The sequence below is a fragment of the Apus apus genome, chromosome 4 (genome assembly GCF_020740795.1).
Source record: "Apus apus isolate bApuApu2 chromosome 4, bApuApu2.pri.cur, whole genome shotgun sequence".
NCBI classification, from domain to species: domain Eukaryota; kingdom Metazoa; phylum Chordata; class Aves; order Apodiformes; family Apodidae; genus Apus; species Apus apus.
The window spans coordinates 74,554,722-74,580,213 of record NC_067285.1 but is presented as its reverse complement, the minus strand read 5'-3'; the positions used below and the strand labels follow the sequence as shown (position 1 = coordinate 74,580,213).

The 25,492-nt window shown below is 36.5% G+C and overlaps 1 protein-coding gene across 1 annotated transcript in view; it reads left to right on the top strand.

Moving 5' to 3' along the window:
* The window catches only part of MARCHF1 (membrane associated ring-CH-type finger 1), a 372,379-nt gene that overhangs the window by 46,699 nt on the left and 300,188 nt on the right, over nucleotides 1-25,492 (top strand). The window lies entirely within an intron of this gene.

Below are 25,492 nucleotides of genomic sequence, written 5' to 3'. Positions count from 1 at the left end.
AATTTGCAGCTAGGAAAAATATTATATTCCCTGAGAAGAATGCTGCTGCCTTTACATGTTGTGAAGTCTAGTTTGATTTCCTTTCCTTTCCTTTTTTTGTTATTCCCTCATCTCCATCTACTCCTCCATACATTCTCCATAATTGACTGGTCCTGATGTCCTCAGGCATCTGTGTTATTACCTTTAAAATATTCACTTTTGTTTTTACAGCCTTCCAAAATACAGTTATCCAATACTTAAAATATTTTTCTAACCTGTCCTTTAATTATCTGCTCCTATATTTGCGCTGTTACTCAACTCAGATCTTTGCTCTTCCCTTAGTAACAGACCTTTTTTGAATTGTTCTTTTTGTTTGGGCTCATGAGTCTCATTTGTCTCATTTATGCAATGGCCTATATCAAACGGTCAATTTATGTTAGCATGACTAGTTACTGATAAGCCATCCTACCTGGTTGCATGAGTGTTCTTAACTTGCTCCACATACAGGGAGTGCATGTCCTAGTTAACTGTCAGTACCTAAACTGTTAGTTTACATCTCAGAGAAACAGTGTAAGTTCATACATAGAGGATCAGGCAATATAGACTGTTACTAGAGAGAAGAGGTGAAACAGAATATACAAATGTAGAACAGGAGGCAGGTGCTGGGGATTATCTAGTCACTATCAATCTCTAGTGCCTTTGGTATGAACGCCTCACCGTGTTTCCATTTTTTATTGATGTGAACAGATCACTCAAAAGCAGCTACACTTTTTACCTTAACTTTGCCTTATTCTGCCTTTGTAGTTTTAATTCCACCTCACTGAGTGCTAGTACTTTATTTCCCTTGCACCTCCTGACCCATTAGATTCTCTTCTACAGAAATCCCATTAACAATCTCTGAATCTTTTGAAATTTGAGGGAGGATTTTTGATTTGTTTGTTTGTTTGTCCTTGTTTTTTTTTTTTAGAAATCTGTTAGCTTCCCTCAGGTTGGAAAGACTTCTTGAGAAGGTTTCTGGAAGTCAGGAGTATCCCTTACCATGGAACAGAGAATACAGAAACCTTGAACTCTACACCTGCCTCTGTGCTTGATAGTACTGGCCTGATAGAGCTGCCTGAGTTCTGTGATGGCAGAGGTAGCAGGAGAGTTCACAGGAATAGAAAGGAACATGGGGGCCAAAAAGTGTGAACCAGTTCAGATACTCACATTTCTAGCTACAAAATTAATCTATGTACATGATCATACAGGTAGCTTTAAAATACCGTAATAATTTTCTAGGGCACAAAACCAGGAGAGATCCCTGAGACTGGGACCCTTTTCTTTCTTATTCTTTCAGATATGAATTGTCCTTAACAGAGAGAGCTGGGAAGCCTCTATCGTGTTTGCAGAGCATAGTCCTCAAAAAGTTCTTTCTAAACACTACTCACACAGATGGGGTGCAAGACTACCGTATTACTATGGAAAAAGTAGAATTAGTAGCATTAGACAGAAGAGAACAGAAGCTGATGGAGCAAAATGTTATTTATTGCCTTCTTCCAACCCAGACTCTAAGGTGTTTTTATCTCTTCAACCTCTCTGGCAGAGAGAGGAAAACGCTTGTATACTTCAGAGTTTAACAAGAAAGTCATCCAATCCATGAATGTTACCCAACAATTCAAAAGCAATCCTATGACTCCAGTACGGATGGAGTTTAGTCCTAAAATAATATGTACCAATTCTTTAGGGATTCCTGGGAAAGTCTTAATGTTCAGTTCTAACTCCCACATCATCACTTTGAAAACACAAGGCTGTTTTTTCTCTCTTTTCTGTCCTCCCCTGTAGTGCTTTTCAAAAGTGCCTTATTTTTCCTAAGTTTTGCCACAAAAGGGAGTTAGTGAACTTTAAAGCCTATCTGTTGGGAGGCAAAGGAGTGCCATGAATGCCTGATAATATTTTTGTGTGTGGGAAGATTTGCTGTAGGCCTATTTGGTTTCTCCTGACATTTTCTCAGGAGAAAAAAAAAAAAAAGCAAGACAAGAAAACTATCTTGCTCTTAATGACCTGCATCTTTGAATTTTGTATTTGATTTGATTTAACTGTCTTTGAATACCTTCATTTTGCTGTGATCAGCATGAGGCATTCCATGGTCTGCTCAATGTGCTGTTTTGGAGTTTCAATCCTAAATACAGTTTGCACTTGGTAGGGCAGTGGCAGGTGATGTTTATGAATGGAAGCATCTCCCTAGTGTTTGTTCTGAGTGAATGGGAAGCAGGGACAAAAAGCACTTGTTGCTACAGGGTTTTCCTCCTGCCAGCTAAATGGTATAATCAGCCAAGCACTCATTCTGGTTCTCCGTTGTAGCCCTGGTATTGTGGTATTCCTGGTATTGTGTCTCTTCCGACCCTTTCTGCCCTACCCTGGAAAAAACTGGCATAGGTCCTCCAGTGAAAGAGGAGCACAGCTGTCACTTGTGTCATGATCACTTAGCTATTAAGAGCATTCATGTAGGAAGTGGAACACTTGATTTCGGTGCCTTCCTTAAAGGAGCCTAAGCACACCAAAGAAAGTGCTAACCAGGAGATTATGACCTAAGCTGAAAGCACAATCTGTCTTGTTGCATGTGTACAGAAAATAGTTAAAATTCAATAGGCTTCTGGTGTGGTTTGTGTCCTTCCCCGGGGACAGATGCACAAGAGAGTCTTCTGAACAGAAGAGTTAGTTTGTTCATGTTACTCTGGTAACTTTGCATGTCTGGGAGAGCGCTGAGCCCAGCATTAAGAAGACAAATTGTGCCTCCTGTGTAGCCCTGATGGGTCCTACAGTCCAGTTTGTTGTGGGTTTTGGGACTTAATGCTCTGTGCAGCATTGCATTTGACCAAGTGTAGACAGACTCTTGGTCAGAATACATGGTACATAGGACACACTGGATCAACTTAAAGGGTACCTTTTGCATAGTATCCTCTTTGACAGTGACCATTAGCAAACACTTATTAAGTCTTAGGGAAAGAGTTAAAGACGTGTAGAATGAGTCTTCCCAAAGCATCCTGTTCTCTTGAATATGGGGTGTTCTCAGGTGTTCAGGAGCTCCTCTGGCAGACCCAGCCTATGCACAGCAACTTAAGTGTTCAGCTCTGGGTTCAGATACAAAAAAGAAATCACTATAAATATTTCAGATTAAATACCTTCTTTTATTTAATTATTCAGCAGCTACCTGTCCATTTTTTTCTCCATGTCTATATTGCCATACAGATGGTTGTTTCAGCATTTCATATAGTTCTGTCCAGTGTAGGCTCCACTTTCACTGAATAGCTGCTTTGTAGGTGGTTCCATACAGCTTTTTTTTCAAAGTGTAAAAAAGGCTATATGTTTCCATTATGCAATGATAGCTTGGTTTTAATAGAACATCTGTCTCTCTCTCTCTATATATATATATATGCACATATGTATTGTGTAGAGAAGAATATTAAGTATAAACACATTAGCAGGACTAATTTTCTACCAGTTTAAAATGCTTTACTTTAAGTCATGAAGTTAGGAACATAATTATAGTAACGTCTCACACTTCCAGTATCTTCAAACAATTGACCGTTTGGGGTACTTAGATTTTGAGAATGTCCTCTCCTTTCCTAAAAATTAACCTTTCATTAGGAGTAATACTGGTCTTAAACATCCATTTTCTATTTTGGATTTAGGATTAAAAGTTGTTCTTTTGAGAGTGAATCACATATAGTTTTATTAGTGATTTTTGAAAGGCACATTCAGGCCAACAAAAGCTGTCTCTAAACTTAGGATATTGTAAGATGAAAATATGACATTTTTTTAACTGCATCAGAAGGAAAGTAATAAACTTTCAATTGTAAAGAAAAAAACTAAAGGAAAACTGGAACGTGCCTCCATCCTCAAATATATCGAAGAATGTCATGATGACTTATTTGGTGCTCTGATAATATTAGATATGCTATGGCTGTGATCACCCCTAAAATGGTTCTAAATGAATTCTAATTCTGAAGTCCAAGTGAGTCTTTCCCATGGATTTCAGTAAACCTCATTTCTAAGTATCCCCAGCAGTAAAAGTGACATATGCCATATACTGAGGAATCTTATACTTTAAGGTAATTTTATTTGATTTTAAAATACATTATTAAAATTTCTGTTGTGGAACCAAAATATTATTTCTACATTCTGTGTCCAAATGTAGTGTAACTTCTATTATAAAATGCATACAGATATTATTGTAGTGTTTAAATCAATTATTGAAAAATACCTTTCTTTTATTACTACATTATCAAACAAGAATGGTAAGGAGCTCATATTAATGGTTAATTTTAAAACACAGAACATAAATTCCAAAATTCCAAATTTTTTAAAAGCAAATCAAGTGAAATTTTAATATCATCTCACTACTTAAGTAGGCAGGATGCTTCTGAATATTTTATAATACAAGTGTAGTTTTGGTCTCTTGTTAGTTTGATACTTAAGGTATCTTAAAGACCTTTCACACAGGGCAAAAACAAACACTAAAGACAGAAGGAACATAGTTGTTAAAGAAAGGTGATGATCATAGCAAAGCCTAAAAAATACTAATTGCATTATTTTAAGCAGCAACACAATCTTTAATCAGGCCTGAGAGGAGCAGGAAAAAAAATAATCACTGACTGACTGTGTAATCTCACAGTCTTTTACATTATTAATTGTGCTACTCCATGGGGTGAAGAAAAAGCTCCACAACTGCCTACACCTATTTTCCTCATTCAGAGTTTGAAAGAATTGACTTCTTTAGCAGAATGCATCAAGCATATGAATTGTGCTAGTGCCCCTCCTCATGAAAAGAAATAGATACTAAACTCTTAAATGAGTGTAGGTCACTAAGCGTTATTGCCAAAAGGGTGAAAAAGGTCCCTTTGTGACTAAATAAAGGTTAAACATTAATTCCCCAGGTTTCCCTCTGCAGATCTAACGTGGTTATGTGCTTTGGTTTTCCCTAATAAGTGCACTTGGTCTCTCTATTCCTGAAATTATTCTTTGTAATTTTTGTAGGTAACATACAGGTAAGTACTAATGAAGCTGGAATGTTTCTATGGACACATGAAAAACCTTGATATGTAGTGCCAGGGTTTTTGTTTAGAATTTACTTAGGAATTCCTAATAGTTGGTTAAGAAAATCCATATTACATGATAAAGGTTTCCATTTCCTTAGTGTTTCATTCTCTGGTGTAATCAGATTTACTTGCTAGTAAAAAAAAAAAGTGCTTTCAGTTTTTTTTTTTTTTAATTATTATTATTTCTTGCCATGCTCAGGACTTGGCCATTTAATTCTATAAAGTAGTAGCTGATGTACAACATTTGTCTTGCCCTTTGGTTGGATTTTGGAAGTTTTGGCTTGCAGAAATGGCTGATGTAATTTTTCCAGAAATAATCTGTTATTTGCAAATGTGTAATCCTTGAGCTTGCTTGAACCTTTGTTTTTATGAAATAGAAGGAGTTCTGTCTGTTCTGTGGTCTGGCTTTACAGACCTCCCTGGAGAGGGTATCTTTTAATTCAGATGCTCTCAGGTTTGAGAATGGTTTTAAGCTGACCCCTACTTCTTAAATCCTGGTTGATTTGTCATGGTCAAAGTGCTGCTGCTTTTCCATCTGCTCACTCACAAAGGCTCAGTCCCTCATTTACCCAAGGAGACTGTAAGTACTAAAACTGGAGAGACATCAATGTTCAGAGCTGCACTTGTAACTCTCATTTCTTACTGACTAACCTCCCAGCCACCATCTCTCTTGTAGAGGTAGGTAGGCATTGATTTCAGGGTATTCTGAGTCACTAGGCTGGAAGGAATAATTAAAAAACTCAGATATGATGTTTAACACAGTGTATTGTCTCTACTTTCACAGAAAGATGCTACTTACCCTGTAGCAACTAGAGCTTTTTGAATTACCATTTTTATTGCATGAATACAACTCACTTCTAATGAACACAGACAGAATCCTTTCCCAGACAGCAGAGTTATGGACTTCATACCATTGAGGTTCTTGTCTGAAAAAAGGCATCTTTAAAAATTTAAGTAATTTTAATTTAAATAATCTTTAAAAATAATGACTTAGTATAGGCAGTCTTTTTTATTATTATTTTTTTTTTTTCCAAATTTTTTTTTCTTCTCTAGATGTATAACTACTTTACTTTCTGGGAAAAAAAAAAAAAAGAAAAAAAAGAAAAAAGGAAAAAAAAAGAGTGTATTTATAGACAAGAAGAAAGAAATTTTATAGGCAAGGAGTATTTCTTTCTAGTTTCTTCCTTACTGTTTTGCCATTTGGATTACACTGTCTAAGTGGAGCAAATAAGTAAATTTATTCTACTGAAATTCAATTAAAGCATATGAAATCAAATTGTCCTGAGGCAAAAAACTGCTGAGTAAGTAGAACTCCCTTACATGCACCTATATTTGGGGTAATGTCACAGTATGGAGGTATGAATGGCAAGACAGGCATTTTAAACTTCAGACTTGAGATTTCATTTCTAACAGACACTGCTAAGAACAAGGAATTCCTGTCTTCTTTCTGATCTTTGCAAGATAATTCTTCTCCAAGTAACACAGCAGGTGGCTCACGGTGACTAGAGAACTCCCTCCAGTGGAAGATTTATTGCGTGAACTCTGCTTGAAACTGCTCTTCAAATGACTGTCTCTCTTTGACAGCAAGTATATCATAAGCTGTTAATGTCTTGCTCCCTTTTACCTTTCTACAATAAATCTGTAATATTTTATATTTCTTAAAATTCTGTAAAGCACATTGCACTTTGCTTCAAGGAGCTGTGTTTTGGTTCCTGAGAGGGATACGGGTCAAATAGTTAAAGGAATTAAAGTCAAGGCTTCCCTGCTACACACAAGGAAGAACTGAAAGAAACGAGAAGACTGCTTCCTCATTGTTATTCCTTATATAGAAGAGCAACAGTGACAGTGGGGCATGGAAATTATGTTCTGTATAGGTTGTGATAATGTAGTGGGTTTAGCCTCTGCTGAAAGGGCAGCTGGAAAAATATGCTGGAGCCTCCTTCAGAAAGTCATATTTAATACAGCTCTCCAAGCAGGTTGCATTCTTACTGGCTTTTGCTCTGTGTCCTGTACCTCTGGTTGTGCCATATGCTAGCCTGTAGACCTCTAATTGTAAGGAACTATAAGTAATCCCAGCAAAAAAGGGTTTGTAGCTCATGCAATGAATATATTCTTGATCCTAAATCGAGGTTTTCTGTAGGCTGAAGTACTTCCAGAAGCTACTATTATGCATAGTATAATGATGTTGATACCTGTCTTATTTTAAATTTAATTTTCTGAATCAAGTTTCATCTTCCTTAGGGTTATGGTTTGGAAATAGAACTCTTTTTACAACAAAACTGGTGCAGAACAGGCTTTGACTATAGAAATCTCCTTAGGACACATTTGGTGAGGCACTTTTCAGTAGTGTCCCTCTTTAATGCAAGAATATAATTCGGTCCTCTACTTACTCAGTGCCCTTATTCAGATATCTCAGTACCATGTAATTGGAGGTTTGTCTTACTAGGGCCGCAGTTAATGCTCTTGGATTTCCTTTTTTTTTTCCTTTTTTTTTTTTTTCCTGAAAAGGGGAACTCTGCTTATTCCAAATCATCTTCTTATCTTCATTAAGCAACAGACTTTTGAAGGAAGAGATTATGTTTACATTTTCATGGATTACAGCATTTTCACATGTGTAGGATAATCTTACAGAAATAGCCCTCATTTTTCTGGGGGAGGAAATGTCTGTCTTCGACTAGAAGGTAAGCATACCTCCCCTCACTTCCCAATGGCATTACATGATATTTCTTGTTGACCACACTTTACCACACACACTCCCCTCTCCCAGTCTCCAGCCTCCGTTGAAGTGGCAGATCTGAGCACCGGCTTTTGAGCTGGCAGAGTAACTGCTGCTTCACACTATATATACTACACTATACAATACCATGATAAAATACTATATGCTTGGGGGTTTTAGGACAATTTCCCTTTAAAATTGCTTTAGAAGCTTGAGAAATACTGTATAATATTTCCAATTCCATTTTCTTTAAATAAATATCTGAAAAATACACGTAATATTCTGTTTTGTGGGAAAAGTAAACAATGTGCAAGCTTCCTGGCCACAGGAGAAAATGAAACAAGCATACGTGTCTTCTCACAGAAGTATTACTTTACTCACCTAAATAACTGAACGAACTGAAGTGTAAATATGAATCCTCCTGTAGCTATTTTTTCCTGCACAGATAGCAGGTAATACGCAAAACAAAGGAGATCCCTTTCAGCTGTTAGTAGAAGATCCTGGCCCAGTGCCTTGCCTCTGTATGAGAGGCTGAGGGTGATAAAAGTCCTCTGAACAACATCTCCTCACCCAAACATCTGAGGGATTTTTCAGTCAGCTTTGAAGCAAGGCACGTTTCCAACATGACACTCATCAATGTCAGCACAAAGAGGGCACATCGTTTTCATTCATTCAGTGGCCTTTTGCCACTGTGTCTTAGGCAGCAGGCCTCATGTTAGATTCTCTGCTTGCCAGTTGCTCCTCTCAATGCAGTTTTAAGAACATTGTGGGAGAAAGGCGTAAACATGGTAACAAGACTCCATTATTGCAGGCAGACATTGCTCGAATTCAGGGGTTATTTCACTAGCGTAATAAGTACCATTTGCTCTTGCAGCAGTTTTGTCCAAGGTTGCTGAATACAGGATGCCTTGAATATAGTCTTTAACTGGAACGTGAGAATTAGCCCTGCTGAGTACACCAAGGTCTATGAGATACTGGGAATCCATGAGCTCTTGCATCAGGCCCCTGCTCTCATATAGTGCTTAGCAGAAGTTTAAGCTTTCAATTTGCAAACTGAAATCATGGCTGTGGTGATAGAAACAGGACAAGTGGAAAGTTCTCATGCAATTTTGACAATAAGGAGATATTGTCAGTGCTACTCTTTGCTGCAGTACATTACTGTTGAAGTTGAGGGCAAGGAAGGAGACTTTCTCTTTGCGGACTTGCAGTCATAAGTTTAAAATCAATACGATTCCATTAACTTCCCTTTTTAATCTTGTAAGACACATCTCAGTTTTAGACAAGTGAAACCGTTTTCATGTTCATTCCTGTGCAAAATTTGTTGCCAGAGGACTGCATGCCTTGCAGCACATACTTCCCTCATCCTCATTAGAGTGTGAGGAGATGCTGTTCTTGCCATGTCAGTACAATGGACTTCTCCCAGGAAAAACTGCTTGTGTCCATGCTGTCTGAATGAGGTCCATTCTCATGGCAACCACACTTTATCTGCAGAAATGTGCATTGTTTTCTAGCACTTTTCCCTTCTGTGTAGAGATGATGTAAATTCGAAGGCAGCAGAAGAGCAAGAAAGAAACTTAATTGGCATGCATGTGGTCAATGCTGTGACACATTTCCCTTTCACACTGATTGCTATTGTTTCACAGATTATTAAACAGCCTGAAGTTTTACAAGCTGACACACATGTTAACAAAACTACATTAGTGTTGCTGAGCAACACATCCATACAATACTGGGTTTTTTTAGATAGAAAACAAGTTAATGCAGGATTAGTTACCATCAGATATGGCAGAAACCAATAGCTCCCTCTGTGTGCCTCCGAAGATTATTTCAGTCACTTCCTCTCTCCTTTCCTTCCCCCCTTCTCCTGTTTGAGGAAGCTCAGTAGGGCCAGGATGATCCCAAGGGAGGCTAGGCAGAAGACAGGAACTGCTTTGTTGGTGGGGATGTCCAGAGCTCTCTTCTCCCACTCTGCTCCAGTGGCCCCAGTGAGGCTTCTGCCAGCTGGGGATTAGGAGGCATGACAGTGACTGGGGCGTTAACAGGGGAATTCTCTGCTGATGGTGTAAGGTTAAGTTAAATCTCCTTTGTATAACTAACAGGGGATTGGGTTGGTTTTTTTCCAGATTTCAAAACCTTTTGAACTGAAGAAAGACGCCTCCCATGCTTTTAGAGGCATTTTCACTCTTTTAAAAGGGAGGAAAGACAGCCTCAACCTAATAAAGACATTCACCTTCATTACATCCTCAGTTTTGCCAGTCTAATAATCTTCTAACTTTTCAGATTGCAAAGCAGAACTGCTGCTGGGAGGAAAGCCTCCCCTACAGAGAACAGCCACTTATTCCCTGGGAGGCTGCTTACAGCACTGCTCTCAACTGTGGCACAGCCTGGTCCGAATGAGCAGATCGGCTGTGAAAGTTCTTGCTGTTGTACCCTAAAGCAGTTTCTATACTTGTTACTTTTATTGATGCCTTGAGCAATTGCTATCCACCCTTTGCATAGTATTAATGAAGCTATTGTCAGGTATTTTTAAGTCTACCAGCAAGACTGATCACAAAACCTATAATAGATCGTTAGTAAAAATTGTAAAGTACGATATTTATTTTAGATTATTACCTTCTTTGTCGTCATGAGGGTTGGTGTAGATAGAAGCCAGGGTAAACAGGGAGAAAATTACAAAAGCCAGCAAGATGAAAGCTACTTCAAGGTTTGTGAAGGGCAGCTCCATGAACTGTTACTGCTTTGCCTAGGAAAAAGGGTAAAAGTTTACTCTGCTGGTTGTGGAAAGGGGCTGCTCTCAGTGGAGTAATTAAGTCTTTACTCAGCAGGATACTAGATCCTGGTCAAACTGGTTAAGTAACTTTAGCAGGTAAGGAAACATACTGCTGGCTCATAGAGGAATGCAAGTTCAAGCCCTTTTTACTTAGGACCTAGTGTGTAGGTTGCTCTAGGGGAAATTTACAGTGTAAAGTTATACTTAACTGGATGTCTGTAGCTATCGGCATCCTATATTTATTTTACATACATTTCTGTGCAATGGGTTTAATAACATGAACATATTTTGACTCTGAAAGAGTAGTAAATAAATACTTATTGAAATAAAATATATCTGTAAAGATCTGTAGGAAAGCATAGATATTCTTAACAGTGGAACTCCTAGTGTATAAAAAGTCTACCTTCTGTGTGGTGAAAATTTTAACACCTAAGAGAGAAAGCCTCAACATTACAACCAAATTACAAATAAAAGTTAGTCCAGGGATTCTGAAGTGAATGGAAGTTTGAAGTGTTCAGTTGCTCACAGGCATTTAGCTCTAAAAAGCAGTCTCCCTGAAATCTCAAAACCAAGGAGTCCAATATATTTGTACAGAGAAGTTAGGAGACATCAGAAACATATTTAAAAAAATGAAAACAACTTGCAGTAAATATAAGGAAGCTGGCACTTACTGATTGCCGTCCTAAGATTTTGTGTGTATATTCCATTGCAGTTTCTTCAAAATCATCCCAGTTCTAGAAAATTATTCAGCATCATGGACCGAGTTAATCACTCACAACTGGAAGAATCTACTGTAATGTGGTTTCCTGATGCTTTTCAGTTGCTGCCTTGCTCATGGCATGTGCAGTCCACATCAGAATAGAGAATGGTGAAAGTGGAAGGAGAAAGCACAGCTCAACAACTTTTTTTCTTGTACTTGCCTTTAGGATGCTGGTAATGTGCAAGAGAACTGAAGCTGCAAAGCTGTATCAATGCCACTGGGGCAGTCGAGACTGAAATTTGTACGTTATAAACTGTGTTTTTGAGAAAGCACTAGTGAAATATTAACATAATTGTAAACAAGACTAACTAGTATAAAAAAAGAAACCCAGCTCAGTCAATGCATCAGAAAGAATTTTGAAATTCAGATCCATATATTATAAGCAATAATTATCGGTGTGGCCATATTAGCAAGAACCAAACCTGTATAGGTGCAATCATATGAAGAATGGTCCTTTTGAAGGATCTTTCTGATGACTTTTTGAGGATTTTTTTTCTGTAAACTGCTGGAAAACACAAAACCACAAATACAAACAAGGCATCAGTCACCTCTGATTGTATTAGCTACATATTAATTGAAGAGAATTTATAAATTATATTTTTCAATATTCTGATTATTCTATTGTTTATAAGTATCAAACATTTTGGCATTGCTGTTTTTGAGTTCTAACCCTTTGTATAGCCATCTAAGCAGAAATATTTCCACAGCAGGCAAAGGAGAGTTTGGCTTATGAAACCAAACATCAATAGCACCTGAACAAAATTGGAGCCTATGGAGATGACTTGATCTCTGTAACATCCAATGTGTCTTCAGATGGATCATTTTTGCAACAATCATTTCACTAGTAACTATTATAAATCTCTCTATATAATTTCAAAGAGTGAAAACATAGTTACATGTATCACAGCTTCCCTGTCTGTGTGATGGATTAGTTACTCCTTTTTTTCAATAAGTCAAAGAATTACCTATTCCAGTCAGAGGTAAACTTACACCTGTGTATCTGCTGAAAATCTATTATTGACTGTATGCAGGCTTTTCTTTGCAACAGACAAGCTTTATGTAGCTCATTAATTTGGGTGTGGATTCAAAACTTACAGCTTTTCATATATGCAGAGTCAAATTCGTCCATTATCCCATATGACAAAAAAGCTGATGAATCTTTCACACACTTCCTAATCAATAAAAATAAAGTTGTGTACAAAATTAAAGAAGGGGCTTGATTTCTGAAAGTATGCTACAGTTGGTAGGAGTTTTTAGTATAATAGCCTGCAATTACTTTAAGGAAAGTTATTAAGTAAAACTATTATATTTCATATTGTTGTGCATGTATGTGTTGAGTATATATTTATTTAAAGGATATTTTTACCTATACATAATTGAGTAGTTAATTATCAGTCATAACACCTTAGACATATGATACGAGAAAGAATTAATCTGAACAGCCATCAGTAAAACACCTGATGGTTGATAAATCTTTTGAAATCTGCTGAGTTCCACTGAAAGTAGTTGGAATATGGGCTCCGTAACTGTCTAGCAAATCACACTTTTTCCTCTTCACTGTTGGCAGTTCGGGTTACCTCTCTGCCATACCTTAAGAACGGGTACAAGCAGAGCCATCTACTGGTGCTGAGGTATAGCGATCACTGAAGAGAGACACAAGTCATAAACAGTAAAAAAAAATTCAAGTGTTAATTCTGAATTTATACTTACACATTTATAAAAACTTAAGTCTGAAGTAGGACAGCAATTATTGGCAAAAATATGCATCTGTCAGAATAAAACTGTAATTTGACATATTAAAAATCACATAACATTATAATAAACTATTCAATTGCGATGTTCATCTATTTGTATGTTGCCCTTTGTACACTGAGAAAATACACATCTTTCTTCTTGGAAACTAGTTCAATGGAGATGTGATCCATGGAAGACCAGAATCCTCTGCCTATGTCCTCCCATCGTCATAAACAGAAAAAGACTGCAATGTTTGTTAAAAATAGAAGAGTTGTGCCCCATATTGAGGTTTTATTAATACTTTAAGAAGGCTTTACAAACTGACACAAATTCTGTTTACTTATCTACAATGAGGCTAAAGAACATAGGGGGTTAACCCTTCAAATCTGGCAAATAAATTGTGAAGTTATTTGACATAAATCTTTAGGTGCCTAAGCCGTATCTAAAATTCAAGTTCTTTTTTGTATTTATAGTAATAACAGAAACATTAAGAAGGGGCTCCAAAGAAACCACCTTATTCAGCATTGTCATGTGACAGGGAATCTTCAGAGCAAGACTGGAGGTGTTAGTGTGCAGAAGAGAGTTAAGGCTTTCAGTTCAAAACCATTGAGAACCGTTGCCCACAAGGCTTCACAAAACTTTCAGTCTTCCTTAGAGGCTGACAAGTCTACCGTATGTTTTCAGCTGTTTTAGGAAAATGCTTTTAAAAAACCCAATACAGTAGGTCAAAAATAGCTGGAATGAAAGAGCTGCCTTTTGAATATGAATGAAAGCAGACTGTAGTGAACTGGGTAGAAATGAAGAAAACAGGAAAGTACAGATGTGGGAAGAGATGCTGGTGGTGGCAAAATGAAGCAAAAAGCTGATAGCCTTGTAGAGAAGTTGGACTAGTCTTCCTGCTGAAGGCATTACTGTGTTTTGACAGGGACACTATGACAGTACTGTAAAATTACCCCACTTGAGATACAGCTGCTGATGTTTTATTGGAGACCAGTGAAACCTCAGATCTTTGCAATTAATTCTGATAGTTTTGGAATCAGATTAAACTTGGAAAAATATGGGTAAGGTTGAGACAATTTTTGAAAGGATGTTAAAAGTTTTGTATTGACGTGTACACATATATATGTATGTGTGTGTGTATATATATATATATATAACACTCTAAAACCAGATGAGACTTACAGAATATTCTGTTGTAATTAAAAAAATAATAATAAAAAAAAGTTTATCAGATGGAGGAAATAAGAGTCAGCACAAGAGCTGGTGTTTGATAGTTGTATAATGTTTCTTTGTCCAACTTTTTCAAAGAAATGTGTATGAAAAGTTATTAAATGACCAGATTCTGTCGACTTTTATTTTATAGATTAAGTTCTAGCCCCTCTGGGATCTTTTGTAAGCTGATCCATTACCCTGGTGTGGCTTAGGTTTCACTAACTCTGTAGCAAGTCTCTCCACAAATATATTTGTTGACTTGTGTGGCATAACAGAGGAAAAAAGGAACTAACCATCAGGACTAAGTGTATGTATCACAGCCTTAGACAAGATGAAGGAAAAAGTGAGACTGAAAGGAAAAAGCCAGTATTTCTTCAAGTAGGGTTTTTAATTTAGAGGTTAGAAAAAGACAGAATGGAGATCAGAATAAGAACTCAGTGGGAGCTGGACAGAATTATATCTGTAATTAGAAGTTTTAATTTTTTAATAAATCTATGCACAAAATATTTTTTTAGTTGAGGTTTATTATTGTCAATAAAAATATTAATTTTCTATAGGAATGATTAAGTAAAATTGTAGGGAAATATTATATGGTACACGTAGAAAATATAAAGCAAACGTATACTCTACATACCTACATGCCTGTTCCTGTCACTGGAAAGAATGCTGCCAATTTAGTGGAAATATCCTTCATGACAGTGCTTGTATTTAAAATAAGCTCTTACTGGTTTTGCAGAGGCACTTCCTCATACACTGGTGCCGCTGTCATTGGTGGTGTTGATAACTTCTGAAATTGAACTGTGGACCTGTCCCTGTAGTATACTCAGTCTATCAAGTATCAGAAAATGAAGAGAGGCAGTATCCAAACTTTAAAAATGCTCTGCTTTAATCAAAATTGAACCTCGTAACTTACACAAGCTATTTGATCTCCTAAAAATGGTCGACTAAACCAAATACAGTGCCAGGGTCAAAAAGCAACTTACGAGAGTGTATTATCTGCACCTTCAAACCAGTCATTGCTCCTATTGCTGATAACACAGGCCAAGCTGAGTAAATATGAGCTGTGTAAGATATTAACTTTTGTTATTTGTTTTAATGCAGTGGAACATGCAAAGTTGGTCTTAATTATACTTGTAATTATTTTCATTTTTTTACATCCCACACATAATGACACCACACTGTTGTTTCTTGAGAAAGACTTCTGCAAATGTGGCCTTCTTTGCTTTAAAATAACAATCACTGGGTTAATGAGAGCAATATTATTAATAAATCTCATGTATTTTGTTTGCTACAAACAAGTCCTTCCATTTTTAGCATTACAAAACCATTAATAAGGGTCAGGCTACATATTAAAAGAAGAATTCACACACTGGAGGGAATGGATCTGAGGAAGATTTTACAAAAACATTTTTTGACGTACCACCCCTAAAGTCATTAAATAATTTGTTAGTTCTTGCTGGTTTTCCACCCTTTGCCGCTTTTAACTGTCATTTCTTGGCAGGTGTTTAAATTGCCTAAATACTGAAAAGCTGAGTCCTATCCTATAAGAGACACTATTGCAAATTAACATCGTTTGCTAACTTCAAAATGGTGAAGTTCTAACAAACAGCTTCTTCAGTGAATTATAACCTGCTAAGTCAGGTGCTGTGGTGGGCTGGGTATCCTAATAAAGGAGTTAATTTCTTTCAATCTGCTTGGCTATTTATGCAGCATAGGTGTATCCCTGGTTTTTAGCTTGAGAGAACTGAACCAGAAACAACTAAATCAGATACACAAAGTAAGAGAGAGGCTGTGGAAGGTACAGCCAGAGTAGAAAAACAAATTGTCAGAGGAATAAATAAGCAACAGTGTGTATATACAGGAGAGGGTAAGAACAGCCCTTGGACTTGCGTATTTGTAGCTCTCTTGCTGTCTCAGTATAACTTAAGTTAATAATGAGTATATTCTATACTTTTGTTTCCTGAATCTGTGTTTTATTTCCTTAACTTGTACTCTAAGCTTATAAAAATATAATGTAAATCAAGTATGTTAGCTGTGGGAAATGCAATAAGGTATAACAATTATGGTATACTAAAGAATAGCTAGTTCAATATAGGGTACACTCTCTTCCTTCATAGAGTTTAGCTATATTAACAATTATATAAAATCTGGGATATTCTAGAGATTAACTCAGACTTTCTTCCTAGGCTTTGCTACTCCAGTGGTTAAAGCCTGAGAAATGCTCAGCTTAGAGCATACACCCTTCTTTGTTATCTCAAGAAAGAAATAAGTGAACAATGTTAGTGAGTCAGCAAGGCACATAAAATAGTTCTTGCCAAATGAAAAATAAAAGGTTGTATTGCTATTATGGTGTTACAGAAGACATTGTAAAGTTAGGCTGACTGACTCTTCTGTACTTATGTTTGCAGCTAAACTGTATTCAATTTAGGGTTTTTTTTTTGTTCATAGAAACTGCCAGTGCCAGGTAGTTTTTTGGTTGTTCTCCCCCTGCCCTTTTCCTCTAGATGTTGTATCTAATGTCTTTAATATTAAATACATTTCTAGTATGTTTAATGTTAAAGACATATGTCTTTAATTTTGCTGCCTGTATACTATTCCATGTTTTTACCTGCCTAAGCAACTAATATGGATTTAAAGGCAAAAGATCCTTGCATATTTATTTCTGTGAGATATTGATGACTTTATAACTCAGCAGTGGGATAAAATTTTATTTTTAACACTGCTGACCTACAGGAACAATTCTAAATCTTAATTGTTTTATATTAATTTGTATTTTTAAATCAGATTGAGATCCTCCTGGGTCAGAATGCAGATGAGTGCAAGGTAAAACCTGGTGATTTTTTTTCTGGCTCTTATGATATTCAGATATATATGTAGAGCTGAGCATGTCTTCATAAATTCTTTCATAATGTTTAAAGGCTTTTTTTTTTTACAAAAAATAAAATTATAAATAATACCTCTTCTTTTACTAAGAAAAGACATGTCTAGTGTGACACTGGCCACGTGGGAGGAATATAGGACTGTTGTCAGAGGATGTAGGGAGGCTATAAGGAAAGCTAAGGCCTCCTTGCAACTAAACGTTGCTGGTGATCTCTAACACACTAGAAAGGTCTTCTTCAAATATGTTGCAGATAGAACTAACACTAGAGGCAATATAGGCCCACTGCTGAATGAGATGGGTGCCCTGGTGACAGAGGATAGAAAGAAGGCAGAGGTGCTGAATGCCTTCTTTGCCTCTGTCTTTACTGCTGCAGACTCTCCCCATGAGCCCCAGTTTCATATAGCCCCAGAAGAAGTCAGGATGAAGGAGGAGTTTGCTTTGGTAGATGAGGATTAGGTTAGGGATCAGTTAAGCAATCTGGACATCCATAAATTGATGGGTCCAGATGGAATGCACCCAGGGGTGCTGAGGGAGCTGGCAAAGGTCATTGCTAAGCCACACTCCATCATCTTTGGTAAGTTGTCGGCAACAGGAGCAACCTTTCTGCCCTTAATTCTAAGCAAAGTCAGTCTCTCCAAGAGAAGCTTGATTACTTGTAATAAGCTATGTGTAAATTGTGGGATTTAGGAAATGCCAACAACTGAACAGCAGTGATTTTTCCAACCATGATGTTTAGCATTTATTAATTATCTTCTCCCCAGTGTAAATTTATTTGGTTCAACTTTTGGGTGTATATATCATCCTGTCACTCTATATTAGCCATGTGATTTGCATTAAGCACCATGACTAATAACTGCTCATCTTCAGCCTCTTCCTTGTTCAGAGGTGAATTGGGTGCACAGCAGAGTTTGGGTAGGGCTTTTGTTAGTTTCTTTTCTCTGCAGGCACATTGTTACACAATTCACTTTAGAAAATTTCCTTGAGCAAAAGTTCATAGACTTTATGGTAGTACATAGGATCTCTTGGGCTATATTAAGTAGAGAGACTAAATCCAAAACTTTGTAACTGCAAAAAGAAGTATTTCTGAATTTCTTTCAATCCCCTAAGTTTGTTTGTGGCTTTTTTTGGTTATGTGGTTTATTTTTTTTCAACGTGTATGTATATATGCAAAACTATGGCCACACCAGAAAATATAGGGATAATATCTGTGAGGTATTACAAGATATAAAGGGGAACTACATCCTCTTTCATTTCAAGTCAGTGATAATTATCCTTTCATATTAAAAAAAGGACTTAGTGTAAAATGATGACCTGATTTTGCAGTGTAGTGACATTTTAAGTTTAGATTATATCAATAAGAGATAGTGTCCATCATCTCACAGGAGGCACAACTCACTTTCTAGTATTTTTCAGCCATATATCTGTATAATTCTGGAAACTGAGAAGGAAAAAAAGGCACAAAATAAGCAAATAGGAAGCACTCACCTGGAAATGCACTATAAAACAAATAATTATATTTTTCAACTGAACTAATCTGGATATGCAGTAGTATGGTCTGTATTATCAACTGTTATCTTTGCCAAATCAGGTGGCTGCTTACCTACTTGCATGAGTAGGAAGGCTAAGTTTATTTTCCCATTGCAAGACTGTCTATTTGTTGGGCACAACTTGCCTGGACAGAGGTTTCCTGTTTAAAGCCACAGCTAGAATGAAATAAAGGCTTGGTAACATCAAGCTCCACTAGGATAGCTTTTTTCACTTCTCTGTTTTTGCACAGTTATCAAGAATTTGATTTTTCTCACAAAAGTTTTGGAACTGAGAACATTTTTCAGCAAGGAAAGCTCTGCAAGTATTTAACCACTTGGAGTGCACATGTACAAATACATTTTCATACTTGCAGGCATATCCATATGCAGTACAAATGATGTGTTCCTAGTATATAAAACCAGTTTCGGAATTAGTCACTTTATGACAACTTTAATGTGTATTGTAGTACTAAAATGATGCGATGGAAAATATCAGGTAGAAGAAAGTAAAAAAAGGGGTCTTTTCCATAGAACTAGTGTTAAATGACTTTTGGGGTTCTGTTTAACTGTTTTGCTTATCCCAGTGATAGGGAAAGAACACATGAAGTAGCTGAAAGTAACCAGCATTGAATCCTTCTGTGTTGAAAGACAGTGGAGATAACATATCTGCTTCCTGCAGCCACAACTCACAACCTCAGCACCATTCCCTGTGATAGACCCACAGTGCAATAACACTTGTATATGAGGTCTGGGCAGGATGGGGTCTGCCAGCCTCTAACTCTCACTTCCTCTGTTATAGCTAACTGTATATCAGGCTGAAGTGCTAAGTTGGCTTTTCCAATATCTTCATCAAGTCAAGAGTGAACAAAGTTCTATTTGTGTAACATATTATTTTAATCTAGTGAGAATTTCTGGGAATAATTTGGACTTAGATAACTAATAGTGGGATATGATGGCTGATTTGATCTTACCATGCCATATACACTTCTTCAGTTGAACTTTTTTTTTAATAAAACATTGTTATTTATATCTGTCGACACTATGATATCTTATTTATGATGAACTCCAGCTCTGTGGAAGCTTAAAAGAGGTTTGTTATACCACTACTATAATAGTGATATTTTGCTGCTGATAATGAAGGTGACATTGTGATTTACCTGTTTCTCTGTGTGCTTTAAAAATACACTACCAAATAAGTATATAGGTATATTATTTCGTATGCAGGATTATCTACTTGCCTTCACTTACTACTGTTATCCTGAGAGTAGTAGGTAAAGTAATAGCTGATATAAGCATACACTTTATAATTTTTTCAGAATGCCAGAGAAATCTATAATTACTAGTGTAACTCAGTCTTTTGTATTTCTATATATTTTAGTATCTCAAAAGAAAGAAACTGCTGTTTCCCTCAAAATAATATTTTAAAAGTTCCCTCCCACATACTCAAAAGTCAGCATATGGTGCTTTAATAAAAACATGGAGTATTTGTTTCTTAAGCAATTTAGGACAGCCTATCAATTTGGGCTTCCTTGCTCTGCACTAAGCCTACTGACATTAACGTGTACGTTGAAATCAGTGGAGTCAAAATAGAAAGAGAACTCTATTTTGGTATTTTACTGTTTCCCTTTCTTGCCTCCTTGTACTGCATGTGGTCTGTTGTGACCAAAATGGCTGTCTGAGACCTCTCTGCTCTGAAACTGCAGACATAAGAAATTGGACTGAAATAGCTGGGGCTCTGCATTGGCTCCAGTTTTCACTCTGCTGCTGAACCTCAGATGGTAAATTGCTTTGGAGACAGCTGCCTGCTTTCACATCGCAGTAGATCCTACATACCTCATACAAAAATACATAGCTGATGATGTTTTGATATAAAAATTACTATAGTCAAGTATACTTCCAAAGTATTTTTTAGAAAAATCTGTTTATTTCCAGTTTATAGATAATCCTGCAGGCAGTGAGAATTTTTGAACTGTAAGAATTTATGAAAACTGTTTCTTGGAGGCAGCATTGTCCCAGTGTTAACTCATTTGAAGGAAAAAAATGGATAACAGCACAATGTAAGAACATCTAGATTTCATGCAGCCAGCTATTGATTTTAGATTAAATTTTAGGAATATACTATTGTATGTGAAGTTCATTGACAATGACTGCTTAATTCAAGTTACTCTGAGTTATCTGTATGTATCTCTTCAGTCTGATATTTGTACTAACCATTTATGCAATGCCTACAATTTTAAAGGACCAAACCAAGGTTGGGAGGAGTAGAACTTTGTATTCCCACAATATTAACATGCTATAATCAGCTTCAAGGGTAATGTGTATTCAAGTAACCTTTTGCCTGCAAGTATATAATTTCCATTTTCAATTACTTTACATTTCAGACAATGGGTGAAATTTGGTTTTGCAGCTGTGTACTGGAGATCAAGTTTGTTCCTTGGGTTTGACCTCTGAGAGAAGAAAGCAACAAATACTAGAAAAAGTGTTTATTCAGCAGTCCCAAGTTTCCTAAGGCCTCAGACCTTGCTGCATTTGTTTTCCCTGATCCTTACTTAGGGAATTAAATTAACTTAGACAAACACAGTGGGTTTTTTCTATTTGACTGAAATCAGACAATGGCATTTTAATTAGTTTTAAAGGGGAAAGATATTATTTAGCTTTAATCAAATGTCATTTATTGAAAATTTGGTCAAGTTATTCTGGTAAATGTGTTGTAGGAGAACTGAATTGAAACAGAAACAGTTGTTGAAGAGCTATATCCATACATAAGCATTTTGGAATTTTTCCAAAGATGTTGTCATTTATAAAGCTTCATAAATTCAATTTTATATGTCTATTAGAACATTCCTGTTTTTTACTTTGTGACCTCCTGACTTTTAATTATTGCAAAAGCTTAACACTGTTCTCACAAGTCCTGTAAAAATCCACATTTATGTGAACAGCCATATGTCACTGCATGTATTTTCCTTCTAACTTCCAGGTCCAGTAGGTTGTGCTTTTTTAAAGTAGTTAGGACAAGCTTACACACACCCAACTTCTTAGCTACCCAACAGCTAGGTCATGATCCTTCTGACACTCTCCGACACTTCAGTGAAACACTTGTAGACAGAAACAAACCATCCAAATAACTCTGAATCTGAATCCAGTGCATCATCACAAGAGGGAGCCCTTGTCAATACTAAATTCTGAAGTTCAGTATATGACTTTACAGAGCTACATTAATCACTTCCCATGAGAAATGTAGGTTCTAGAGATGTACAGTGAAATTATTTCACACTATGAGAGTGTGAAAGAGAGAACTCTGACTCGGGTTATATGCAAACTGACTTTTCATGTGGGAAAAAGGCCTAGAAAGTATGGTTGAGCATTTGAGCAGGTTTGAATTGTGATTTTTAGATCTTTTTTCTCTTTTTCTAGTAGTTACTGTGAGATTTTATTGAGAAATGCAGGTGAAGCCTTCATTCTGGGAAACAGTAAGGGCCTTCATAAGTGATTCATAATAGGCCTCATTGTATGAGGATTTCTTGTGTGTAATTAACTTGTTACTGACCTCTGTTTTTGAGTTCAGAGCTTTATGCAGTATGGGAATAAGTCCAAAATGAAAAAAAAAAAAAGTAAGCTCATCAGCTTGTATAAAATTGTATGGCTTCATTCTACTTGTTCCTTTTATTCTTTCAGTGTACAAAACCTGATTTCAGGTAACTCCTGGAATCCATTTGGCAATTAATTGGAGGAAAAAAAATACAGATGTGAAACAACCATGGGAACTCCACTGTTGTTCTATCAATATTCCATAATGAGTTATGGATGCCTTGCCTTTTGTCACAAGTTGAGAAATATGAGTCCCACAAAATCCTGCAATTATATCTGCCAATTATTTCCATAATGCCTTAATGTTTGATAATTTCTTCCAACCCTGGAAAGTATCTCATTTATGCACTCATCTTTCAGACTTGAGCACCAGCCTGAAAGCTGGAATTGGGATCTGTCATGGTGACACATCTGGCTTGCAAAAGATGTCTGGTCCACAAAGACCCATGTTGCATTTGGAATTTACTGGTTTGTAAGAGTAATACATCAAAGAGAGAGGAAGAGGTTGATGTTTTATATATTAAGCCTGTTCTGAGTATCTACTTCAACCAAGTTCAATAAATATTCTTCAGAATCAGTTTTTATAGAATGTATACAAGGATGTATACAACTTTGACCTTTGAGCTGTTCATGTGTTACTAAACCACATGAGGCCTAAGGCTGTGCAAGATGCACATGGACAATTAGTACATTATGGGATGATACTTTTGAGGTTCAGAGGATGTTATCACTGTCTTTCTTTGATCAGCAACTGTATTATAAAAATGAATTTTAGAAAGGGATCATCTACTAAATAGAATTTGTATCTGGGGTACTATCTCAAAATCGTAAAAGTAAAATAATTTTTCTCAAGAGAGAAATACGATCTCTCTAAACTTCCTTATTTATTCTCAATAAATAAGTATTCTGACATCTGTTTTTTCAGATGCTCTTTCTACTTTTTTGGAAACACGTGTGCCTTCTATTGAATTAATTTGAGATTTATGTAACATTAAGCATTTTAGAATAGAGAATTTTTCAGATATTTTAATTTTTTTCTTGTGAAAATTCAATATTACTGTCTTGTCGGTTGCAGACTATCAATGGGATTCTAATCTGTGTCAATTTAAGGAATTAATATGTTCTGAATGATGTTATCAAAAAAATTTTTCATTTCTTCTTAGTTTTAGGAAGTGCTCTACAGGGGAAAAAATTCAGTCTGGTTTAATATTGTTTTGCCTAGGGTGAGAAGATTAAACATTTTGTGATATGGTGCTGTTGTGGTTAAATGCTATATAAAGTTGACTGGAGAATTATCTTGAGTGAAATAGAAAAGGATAGTATTAATTTCCAGATTTCTTACATTTGTGTCTAGCTACTTTATTAAATGATGTCTTCAATAGATTTCAGGTAGTTTCCAGGTATTTTACTGAAAGGCAGGGCATTTCCAGGCTGCATTAATAATGATCCTGTGTCTGCTGCTCTTTGTCAGTCATGTAACTGTTGCTGCTGAGTGGTATTTTGTCTTCCAGAAATAAAATTAAACCATCCTCTTCAGCTAGACCAGAAAAGAGGGGAAAAGCCTCAGACTTTATTGCCTTGAAACAAAACATCCCTTCCCATTTTCTAGTCTGCTGTGATCTATGAAGACTGCCAAACATCATGTCTTTATTTCGTGAATACCACCTGTCTCATCTGCCTGGGGATTATCTGAGGTGCAGGATGACTGGTATTGATGTTGAGATAATTTTCTTTTTGTCAGAAATACTATGATGAGTTTAACAATTCATACAAATCTACAGAATTATAAGTATCATAGGAAAGGCATCTGCTTTCAAATTTGTTGGTAAACTTGGATCTTCAACCAGGTTTATGAATAATGGTTACCACCTTAGGAGAGCCTGAGCTCAGCTCTGTTTTGGAGCAGAACAGAAAGGTCTTTAAGTGGTAACAAAAACCTACACAAGACATCTAGAACAAGCCAAAAAACTGCACCCAGGTCCTCCTAGTCTTTGAGTAGCATCTCTATGCTAGTCAATTTTGCTGAGACTAGAGACTTTGAAAGTGTTTGGGACCCCCTTTTGCAGATGCATGTGTGAGACTTCATTGGTGGTTGTGCTTACCATCTAGTGTTAGGTCAGATGGAAGAAGCACACAGAAGGGAAAGGATAAAATGGAGTAGAAGTGATTAGTGCAGTGTTGTTAGTCTTTAATGCTTGGCAATGCATCACCTGAATGTAAGAAGCAATAGCTTTCCTGAAAGTCCAGGGAACGAAGTCCCTGGAAATCCAAATAACAGACCAGGTGTAAGGGATAAGAGGAGAGGAGGCAGCATGAACCCTCTGAAGAAAGTTAACTAGCAATACTGCTGGAAACACAGGAGACAGGGATGGCTTGAAATGTAGTAAGGGGGAAGAAAGAGTTATGGGAAGTTTTAGTGCTTCACCAATGTCCTGGAACATCAAATTTTTCTCCAGTTAAGTCAAGCTAAGAAAATTGCTGTTGCGATCTGAAACATCAAGACAGGGTGACAGCGACAAAGAAAATATTTTGATCTGCATTTTTAGAGAAAGAAAATGAGAATGACTGAGTTACTGGCATTATCTACCAAAGGTAATAATTTTCACACCTGCATGATTTTTTTTTTTAAAAGACTTCTTCCCCTGCTTTATTGATTTGGTTTTGGTTTTTTTTTTAATCTGCTGTGAATGCCTTGAAGTGGATATATAATGAGTATTCAAAATAAAGACAGAGTTAGATATCCTGCATCTTAGAAGAGGGAGGGAAAAAAAGGCTATGAAAGATTGTGGTGGAGGACTAACTCTTTTTTTAATACTGCCTAAGGAATTATTTGATCTGACCATCTATCACTTACAGAAAGAAAAAACTGGAAAAATGCTATAATAAGGACTTTCTTTCTCTAGCATTTCAGTATCTCATCCAGTTTTCAAGTGAAGTGGAATATAGGATCAAGTTGTGAGATGCCTGAATACTGTATTTTTTAAAATGCACACATTACAGACCAACAGTAATGCCCAAACTCACCAGTGATTTTTTTTTCCAGAGCAAATTAACATCTTCAGAGTAGGAAAAAATAGAAAACTAATTCTATTTTATACCTGCGTCCAGTGGCAGTCACACATGAGTCAGCATATCTGGCTTTACACATTAGTGAGTGTTACCACATGTGACAGAGCTTTGGGTAAGGATATGCAACCGTCATACACTGTTTGCTCCAAGGCCAAATTCTGTGATCTTTACTAATGTAA